The sequence below is a fragment of the Atta cephalotes genome (assembly GCF_000143395.1).
Source record: "Atta cephalotes unplaced genomic scaffold scaffold00014, whole genome shotgun sequence".
Classification (NCBI taxonomy): Eukaryota; Metazoa; Arthropoda; class Insecta; order Hymenoptera; family Formicidae; genus Atta; species Atta cephalotes.
Genome location: NW_012130078.1, coordinates 3,514,561 through 3,525,773, shown reverse-complemented (window position 1 = coordinate 3,525,773; position 11,213 = coordinate 3,514,561).

The following is an 11,213-nucleotide window of genomic DNA, read 5'->3' as shown; positions in this document are numbered from 1 at the left end:
TAACGTACGTACGTAGTAGTAGTAAGTTAACGTTACGTACGTAACGTAACTACCTACCTACCGTACCGTCGTACGTAACGTAACGTAACGTACGTACTCTACTCGTCTCGTCTCTTCTTCTCTCTCTCTCTCTCTCTCTCTCTCTCTCTCTCTCTCTCTCTCTCTTTCTGTTTATCTCTCTTTCTCTCAACCTCATCTCTTCCTCCGTGCGTTTCCTGCGAATCTCCCGCCACTCTCGGTCCCTCGTACAGCAGTCTATTTGATTTATTTTTTCGACTTTGAACGGCGTCGAGCCAATAAACTTCAGGATCACCAGAGAAAAAGGAACAGCGAGATTCAACCCCTTCTAACTGCCGCCAGACTCGACAATATGGAAAACATCGTCGTTTCTCTCGAAGTACCCACTTCAACCGAAATGAATCTCTTTGAACGTTTAAGAACGTTTAAGAAACGATTGAATGCATGTTTTAACGAACTCTTAATGCACAGAATGCTGCTTGGTTTTTTGCTGATTGATGCGCACGAGAGCTTTTTCCATCATAGCATTATTCGATATAGTTATGGATGCGATTGGATGCGTACATCGCGATGTTATATAATACATCGCGTCACTCTAATCTGTTTACATAAAATAGACATCGAGTAATGATTCTGAAGTCAGAAGAAGGAGCAAGGTTGTCTAACAAGGCAATCTTTTTTGTTCTACATAAGAATGCGAACTTCATGTTTTTTAATTAATCGGTTTTTTATAATCGGATTGAAAAAAGATTAAACGTCACTTGGTTCTATTGTATGATTCATTAGATATGTTTTTTTGTAGAGTAATATTGGATTTACTCTTTTGCGTTTCCGTAGGTATAGCAATAAATATTCCAAAAATTCCATGTATGTGTTCAAAGTTCCGCAAAAAGTCTGATTTCTAATCGCACGAATTAAATCTTATCTCATGCTTTCGAGAGGATGTGGCAAGTCTAAAGAGGCAGTGAATCAGTTTGAAAATACCTAGCTAGCTCAGTGGTACTTGACTGTTGGCTACGCGGCGACTTTCAGGATACCCTATAGGCATGCTCGGGACGAGCGAGTGTGTTTGCGAGTGTACATACAAACCGTTGGAGGTATATACTGCACCGAAAGTGGTTGACCCTGAGAGTGCCCGGCACAAAGGACTGATTCACCCCGGAGCCAATGTGAGGAGTCCTTCCGAGGAAGGAGCTCGACACTCACCCGGGTCGATTCTGTGCAGGATCTTCTTCTGACATAATCCATAGAGACAGTAGCATATTAACATTTTTCAACCTGAGAAACCGTGTAACCACGAAGATTCACTCTCGAATAGTCCAAGCGTGAAACTTCCTCTTAATAAAAATTCGCTTCAGAAGATGCCTTGCGTCATACTATTATTGAACGAGCAATAAATATTAACTTGACTGCTGCAGAATTTTTTTATTCTGTAGTTTATTTTATTTTTTTACCTTATGTATTTATTGGGAAAAAATAACATTGATGGAAATTATACAACAGAAAATTTTTGTTTTTTATAATTTTACAAATATTCTATATATTGTAAAAAAAATTTTAAAAAACAAATTTTTGCTAAGAAACGTGTTGAAAATAAATTTCAACGTTAATATTGACATTTTTAATGTGACAACAATTACGCGGAATTCACAATCTCGCTATCAACTTCCTCTCATCATATAGTAAAATATTCCCAACGTTTAATTATCTCAAAAATGATGAATTAAATTCTCGTTTCTTTCTATTCTCGTTTCGAACTAATTTCTTTTTCATTCGAACAATGTTAACTATACATTTTGTCACTGTTACTATATCGTTTTCATTTCATAATACGCGTAAGTTTTTGCTACAGAAGTATTTAACGGATCTTGCGCATTTTAGTGAAAGCGTCTTACGTTCGTGAAAAAAGTGCAGTCAGAATGACGCAGAAGTGGCGTTCGGTATTTTTGGTTTCTCAGGAGAAGACTTATAATTAAATATAAGAAGTAGTGACAAAACGACTTAGAAGTAGTGTCATGCGATTTAACATAATAAAATGTACCTCTTACTCATTTTTTAAAAATAAAATTTTTGTAATTTAGCGCGAATTATACATCGTTTCTTATTAGATTAATTTTTGACTATAACAATACTTTGAACTCGAATTGAAAATTTTAAATGGTTGTACAATCTGTAAGATTGTTATAAGGTTCTAAATTAGTAAAAAATTTTGAATTTCTCTTTATCGTTGTAAAACGGAAATTCTTGCATTTTATAATTCAAACAGGACTTGAAATTTAAGTATAGTTTTTATAGTTATAGTTATTTATATAGATCTTTATAAATTCTTAATAATTTTTTAAAATGCATTTTAAGTGAAGGTATCTTAAAATAGAACTTGTTAGAGATAACCACGCTTTGTAAAAATATCCTTTACATATGAAAAATCGGATATTTTCCGATTAGGATAAAAATTTCAGCTTGCCGTGAAATTCAGCGTGACGCACTAGACTTATTCTGCCTAGAAGGCATGCATATGAGAGGCGACTCGATTTGCGCTCGCAGATATAAACGCGAGATAATTGTACATTAAAAGTCTTGGAGACTCGCGGGATAAACATCTACACACTGCGGTGAGAAAATCACTAGAAACGAATCCGTATCGCTGCTGGACCGTGCCATGAAAAACAATGAAAAATGTGCGAATCCACTGAGAAACACGCGATTATCTTCGAGAAAAGATTCCTTGATGCTCATCGATAAAGGACATTTTCCAACGACATTGCCTATAATTTATGGGACTCGCCTGCTGATACCACTAAGTCTCGCTCTACCGAGCTCGAAGACTTTCACCTTGATCGCAATCGCGACGGAATCTTGCGTAACTTTTCAGCATTATCTATGCACACCCGCGATTCGGTCAAAATCAAATTACTCTATGACGTAACGTGTACTTACTATGAAACTGAACACAATTCATTTGAGTATTGTGTACTAATTGCACAAGAACGGAAACTACATCGAACATAAACCTATATATCGAATAGGAAATTGAAGTAGCTCATTTATGAAAATAAAATTCTATTTAAAATCTCTATTTTCTTTTAATAAAAAAATATTTTGCGGGAATTCGTATTCAATGCAACTAAATTACTTGAATGCATTATCCAAAGTAACCTGTGTATTAACATTAATGGACAAAGGGATTACGGTGCAAAATGACCATAGGAATCACGACAGGAGGGCAGCACGACAGGAAGATGTCCACCTTTTCCTACGTCAGTTTTCAAAGTGTATATCAATCCGCTATTACACGTCGTACTTTCATATTTTATCTTAGCATTTTAAATTATACATTCAACCTGAGAGGCAAGAGAGATTCTACGTACAGTCTTCATTTCTTTCTTCGTGAAGTTTAACTGTTAGCAATTTACATCGGTAGCAAGAACTTTAACCCTTGCGATGAACGAAGCATTCGCAAAGATCATTCAGAATAGAGAATTATTACTGCGAGTCAAGCCGATTGGATCGAAGGATCCTGCGTAGTTTAATACAACGCACGCGAGACCAGTTTTGCTTGTTTTCCCCACGCTTCGTAGCCTCTTGGACCTTCGGAAACGATTGAATGTTACCAATGTCCTTAGACTAGCAAAAAGAGACAGTCTTAGATATCCTAAACAGATTTACTGAGTGATTATGCAAAGGGAATGTAGAGCAATTAAATGTCCTTGTTAACTAGAACATTGAGCAAATATGTATTATATATTTATACATGTATCATGCTATTCACGATAAAGTCTTTAAGATATCTTTTAGAGATATAAGTTGTCTAAAAATTTATTAACAATTACTTATATAAAAAGTACTTTACATTAGCCTTCCGAGTTTATAATAATATAAATTTTTATTATATTACATACTATATTTACATAGAAGATTTATATTAATGCACAAACAAATATATAGATTTTTAATATAAAATTTAATATCTCGAATTTTTTTTTCATTCCCATCACGTATATTTCACTTCTTTAGAAATTATTTTGAAAACATTAATTGTAATATCTTTGATCTGATAGTTTGATCTGATATTTAAGGAAAAATGTGCCCATAATTAGGCAATGTTAGCATTCAGTGCTACTAGAAGATTATATAAAATTGCTCGCATTGTAAGGTGAAAGCGACGAAGTCTTTCATCGAAAGAAAGAGGAGGGGGGGAGGGGGAGGGGAAAGAGAGAGAGAGAGAGAGAGAGAGAGAGAGAGAGAGAGAGAGAGAGAGAGACAGATCATGGAGACAGATCATCTGTGCGAGCGTGTGCGTCACATATCGCCGATTATTCGTGAATATTCGCAGAATATTGTAAAATTTCCGTAAACGTGTTATTATGCTTATCGGTCGAGTGCCGAACTAAGATGAGCCGACTGTCCGCCGAACGCCGGCGAATGTATAGTTGCGAGCTATTGTATGCTTAATTACAAATGTAACTAGTCAATTTCACGGTGCGCGCTGCAGCGACGGATGATGGTCCGGTTCCATTGTGCTGAAGTCTTTTAAGATCGTTTCCTTTCTGGTTCCGAAAGCGAATATCCGATATCGAAAAAGTATGCCAATGAACGCATCGATTACGCTCTCTTTGAGATATAAAGTGCCATTCTACCTTCATTTATGTATGTATATATTTGTGCGAGGATGCGTGCATTGTTCAATCGCGATGTCTATAGAATCTTCGAAATGTCAAAGGTTTGTTGCACGTTTGGATGCGGATGCGCGTCGATCGCCTCCTTATGTCGTATACTGTTGAGGTGCTTCCCTTACTCCACAGGTTATATCTATAGTTATCTACCTACAGATATTAAATATCATAGTCACATCATTGTTCTCGATACAACTTTCTACTTACTAAGTAGAGATTTGGAATTTAAGACTAATAAGGCGAAAAATATATTTGATTAATTCGTGAAACGCTTTGATTGGCACAAACAAAAATGAATAGGCAGCTTCAAATTCGACTAATAAATATCGTTTTGTCTTGAACAGTTCATAGCATTGCAGTCAGCCGTCTGTAATGACCTTTCTGTAGCACGAAGGTAGCCGGCAGCATGATGGTGATGATGACGATGAAGATGATGATAGTGTTAGGAATCTCTGAGGCACATCCTCGCTGCTGAGCAACCTATACTCTTGCTCCCGTCGGGGCTATATTATCCAAGATACTTTACTTTCTACATTCCTTGCGAGACAATACGTACATCCACGTAACCGTTTGTTCATATACCTGTCTGTGCAGGCAAGACATAGTTATTCAGACTGGTAGTTAGTCTGGCCCGCAAACGATAATTACGACAAGTCTCCGAGCTCAAAACTTGGGTGTAATTGTGTTTAAATTTGCAGTTGCAATTGCAATTGCAAATGCCGTTGGCACGTTACCAGATTTATTTATGATAACATGATTTTATTTGGATATCAAAGATTGTACTTAAGAGATAATTTTGGAAATATTTTATCATTTAGATTTTGTTTTATTGATCCAAATATCGATTGTTGTCGACGAGATATTAAATTTTATATTAAAAATCGATATATTTCTTTGTGCATCAATATAAATCTTCCATCTACATATAATAAATATAGTATGTATAATATAATAAATTTTTTTTATGTTATAAAGTATTTTTATAAATTCGAAAGATTAATATAAAGTACTTTTTATATAAGTAAAATTGTTAATCAATTTCTAGATAATACTAGTTTAAAATTATCTAATAATAAATTGTACATACTTCGAATATTCAATCGATGAAAGTGAGAATAACTGACGAAAGACTCGTTGAAGCGAGCATGGCTTAATTGATTTTAATAAATATTGACACGAAACATTAATAAGTTTTGCACAAAGTCGAGCTCATCGACGATTACGTAAATGTTGAATCTAGCCGAATTCCAGTTAAACCAGACGGATTAGCATATGGCAGTGGCAGGCCTGAATGGTCTAATTGATTCGACATATGGCAGTATTTAGATCCTCACCTATTTCGAATCAATGCGTCATTTCAGAGCTTCACTTTCGCCGATGATCACCCATAGACGGCATTACAAGGTCATCCGACTGTTGAACAGGATTTATTATATTATGATTGATTTAACGCCCTTTTTTTTCTGCTCCTGCGCTCATTATCCGATTAATTTACCATCTTGCAGTGCGCTCGCTCGGATCATAATGTCGATAATTACAAAAGATCATGGATTAATCCAGAAGATGAATTGCCATAATGTCAGGTAGCATAAAAACTATTAATAAGGGAATAGGGAATAATTAAATCACTCTAATTATTACGTTCTTTAGCTAAAAAAGCGACTTTTAATTAATAATCTTTATAATTCTTCGTAAGATAGATTCTCCATATAAAAAAAAATGTTATTATTAAAAGCTTAAAAACGCGCGCGATATACTAATTTGGATTGAATTATTTGATTGAATGCAGTTATTATAATTGGTAGAATTTCAGTGAATTATTGTAGATTTCGATATTGCTAATGCGGGGAAATGGTTTCGGTGCTTATTAGTGATGCTTATTAAAGAAATTGCAATTAAAACGATCATAACAATAATTTTGATTGCAACGTTTAATTTCTGTAATTCTTCAACTGTATAATTATAGCTCGTACATCTGGAATTATTACATGATAAGGTTGGCAATTGTCCGTAACACATTACCAAATAATTACTGTATTTATATCGAAATCTTTAGTGAAATTATTTCTCATCAAGAAGAAAACTTCTCTAGTTGATTCGAGTTAGCTGGAGAAATTGCAACCTCGACAAAGAATAAAATGTAGAAAAAAGTCATATTACTCATTTGAGTCATATGACTTATTTTATTCATTTTTTTATACAATAGTTGTTAAAACAGATAGTCTCACAATCAACTTATAATGCGTGTAAAAACTTGTAAAATAAAAATGCAAATGGAACAGAGAGCTTTCTTGCATCACTTGTACAACAGATCAATTTATTCTACGTATTCTGCGTATTATACAACTTGTTATAATTATATGATAAAAATCAAATGGAAAAATTAAGGTGCAAACAGATATGTAAATAATTATTGCTCTAACTAGAGGTACTTAAAAGAAGGTATGAGTATTCATTTATTACAATAAGCATTTCTTTTACATTATTTAAGGGAGAATAAATATGCTGTCGTAAAGTATATATGAAGAATAATCTGCGTAAGAATAATCTGTGCGATATAGAGTAAAGTGAATTCTTAAATAAGCATTTTAACGCGAGCGTACCATAATGAACCTGCGTTGAAGTCACCACTTATCCGTTTTCGCCGAGCATTGAAATCTCTTTTATTGCTGGACAGTAATTGCACTTAAACGGCGCAAGTCCATGATGGATTTGAGTCCCGTTATTTATTTTCTTTTTCACACGTATTTGTGTTCTAAAAAAAGTAATTTTCTTTTTCGTGCGTAATTATATTTATGCGTCCGAAAAAAGTAATCAATTAATTTTTGTGATTGGAATTTATATTATTTACAATTAAATACTTTCAACTCTTATTGATAAATTATAGCTACGGTTTTTAGTTTCATATCTGAACTCGGCATCATATAATACTTAATTGATTGCAGTTAATTCTTTTACAAGAATCTTATCGCGGCGAAGTATGAACACGAGCACGCGATTTTAAACTTCCGCGTAAGCACATGCTAGAAATGCTAGAAACAATTATGATCCCTTTCACATAAAACGGAAGTTTGGAACCATGCAATACCGATACAAATTTCAATTTGCAACAGCAATTTGTGATCTAATACAGATATAATATTGATGTTTAGTTTTGTGCAATGACAGAGAAACTATTTCGCTGAAAAAAAGGCTGTGCGTTCTTATGTCTCGTTGCGCGTTAAAGTACTTCGTAAATTTTCAGCGCAACGAGAGAGAACGCACAGCCTTTTTTTCAGACAATCGCTTGTCATGCACGAACAATGCATTATAATGAATGTGGTAGTAATACCGTTGGAGCTCATAAATAAAACGCCCGTTCGTCACCCAGGTCGCGAGAGCAAAAATGCGAACGCGATGGATACATAGAAAAAAAGCAATATTGTTAAATAGAAAAATCGCAGCAGCTACCTATGACGGCCTTGCGCTCACCGAGACGGCTCCTTTCTCGTTCCACTAACCAGTGGTCATGGACGACATTATGAAAAGGAATACGCATGTATTATTGATTCCCATGTCTCCTAACTGCGAACTGTGTTTAGTTATAAAATATCTGGATTTGAATAGGATTGGAAACTCAGGCTATTGTATTATCGGATATTTACGACTCCATTGATGCAACAGAACTGATTACTGAATGTCAAATTTTCGCGCTGAAGTGTTTATGAATACTTAATAGTAAATGTCCATGTAAAGCAATCGAATGAAGTTATTATGATTCCGTTATGTCAAGATACTCTTAAAATATGACATGTGAAATCTAAAAACACTCTGAAGACATCCTTTAACCGTGATCATTATGCCGTAAATAGTTAAAATTGAGTATTGCAATATTCTGATTTGATCATAGACAACGTTTGCGGCAAGACGAATTGTCGAGAAAATTAGATTCGATACGTTAACCGTTAAAAGATGGGTACCGTATTTATTCGCTCGTTAGTACAATTGGAAAATCATTTTAGTTTACCAAGAAAGCCGTCTCCTTCATCGAAAGAAATATTTTGGCTCTCTTTTATTCCAAAATCTAATGGTGAAGAAAAACTTTTCAACTGATGGCATAACGCGACAGTACTATTTGGACGAAATTTATATAACAGCGAACTCAATGATCGGATAGAGCAGGTCTGAACGTGTTGTAAAAACTGAGCTATGGTATAATCTCGAAGGACATAGATTTCTCTCACTAATCACGAGTATCTAAGAGTATGTATGTACGCGGTAGCAAAGTGACAGAAATAAACGTAAACGAATTGCGTTCGCAATTGCCAGGACTCACGCACTGATCACCAGGCGCAGAATAAATGCCTGGAAAAATCTTCATGCCGAGCACGCGCCTCTCTCGCAAACCGAGATCGGCTCTTTGTAAAGTCAAATGGACAATCCCAGTCAGACGACTTTTCTCGCCTCTTTTCTATTCACTTTTTTTTTTCACGACATGTGATTAGTCGACATTCCTTTTGGTGCTGTTGTTTCATTTTGTATCGTATAGTCTTTTTCAAAAGTGCAGAGCAGTTGACATTTATGAGTTAAAAAAAAATTTATGTATTAAATTTTTTGCAGAATATTCAAGTATATGTTTACTTAAATGCGGTTACTATGAAGATTATTTAAAGCGTTATTATGAAGATTATTTAAAAAATTTAATAATCTTTTTTAATTACAGGCTGATATGAATTTTGACCCAGTAACGGTAGTATGTAATCTCAATGGTTTTTAGCATGCTAAAACCAAACCCGTAGCCCAAATTCCTTCATCGTCAGATTTCAAAGATATTTTAACCTGAAAGTGCGAAAAAGGCCTATTTCGGGCATTTTTAGATCAAAATTTCTCGTGAACGTAATGGAGAAATATGAGCTGCGGATTTGAATTCAGCATGAAAAAAATCTATGAGAATCATTTATTATTATAAATGAATTCACAGTACACAGTAAAATGAAAAAAAAGATATATTGCAAGTATGTTCACCGGCCAGACGCCTCCAAACGATATAGTCAACAAATGACACATTAGCATATATCATACACATATTGTACATGATATATATAAAATCTATATTGAATGTATAAGTCAATATTTAGCAAATGTATGCAAAGTGGCGTTAGCTAGACTACTCTCTAAATTTCATGGAGTGAAGTCTCACTTGAAGAGATTGAAAATTTAGTCTATCTTGAAAAAAGAGTGAAAATATGATCACTCTTATTTAAAACTGGCAGATTTTCACTTTTTTAATATGAGATTTAATATGAGATTTCATCTTTTGGAATGAGTTTCACTTCGAAGGAGTAAAATCTCAATCCCTTTTTTGAAGTGAGGTTCCATCTACCCTGGTATTTCACTCCAAAAAAGGGATTGAAGTTTCTTTTGGAGTGAATCTCATTTCAAAAGAGTAAATCTCATTCTTTTTAGAGAAACCTCACTTCAAAAAAAGGATTGAGATGAAAATCTGCCATTCTTGAACAAGAGTAGTCGTATTTTTTATTCTTTTCTCAAGACAAACTAAATTTTCAGTCTCTTCGAGTGAGATTTCACTTCACGAGATTTAGAGAGTATGGATTGATGATTACGATTAACGGTTGCCCGGTTCTACTTCAACCAATCATGTAGCGAATCTATTGTATTGGCTAAAATAGAATCGGGCTAATCGGACAACCATCAATCGTAATTGTCAACTCGTAGTCTGATATTCCTCTAAAGTCCGAGGTCCATGACAAAATTAATTCTGTCCGAGATCTCGGACAGAATTAATAAATCACATTTGAACAATTTGGTCACATGACTAATTGGTCAATTTTTTCTTTCTTCGAGATCTCGGACCGATTTCTAGCATTGTGAATATCGGGTTTAAGTATCCGGTGAATATATTTGCAATTATTATATCTATTTTTTTTATTTTGTTGTACTGTGTTGACCTATATAATCATAGGTGATTTTTGCAAATTTTTTTCATGTTGAATTTGAATCCGCAGCCTATATTTCTCCATCACATCACGTTTATGAGAAATTTTAATCTAAAAATGCCTAAAGTAGGCCTTTTTGGCATTTTTAGGTTAGAATATCTCGAAAACCTGAAGTAATTGAACAATTTGGGCTTTGGATTTGGTTTTATCAAATCATCTACGAAATTACATATTGTCGTTTCTGGAAAATTTTTTTTGTAGCCCTGGTAGAAATAAATTGCTGAAATCATTGAAAATCGCTGAAATTTATATATAATGAAATCTATGTATAATTCATACTGAAATGGGTCAATAGATTTCAGCGATTTCAGCGATTTATTTCCATTAGGAAGTGTTATTGCTAGGAAATGTATTGTATTATTGTTCTTCTTAATTTGCGAATGTTGATTCGTGGGTTAAATAACTTTTATATTTTGAAGTTTTAGATCTGTGACATATACTTCTCTTAAAATTTATGACAGATGTTCCTTAATTAGCACTTACTAAACATTATTTATTAATTATTACTTAAGATTAATACTTAAGA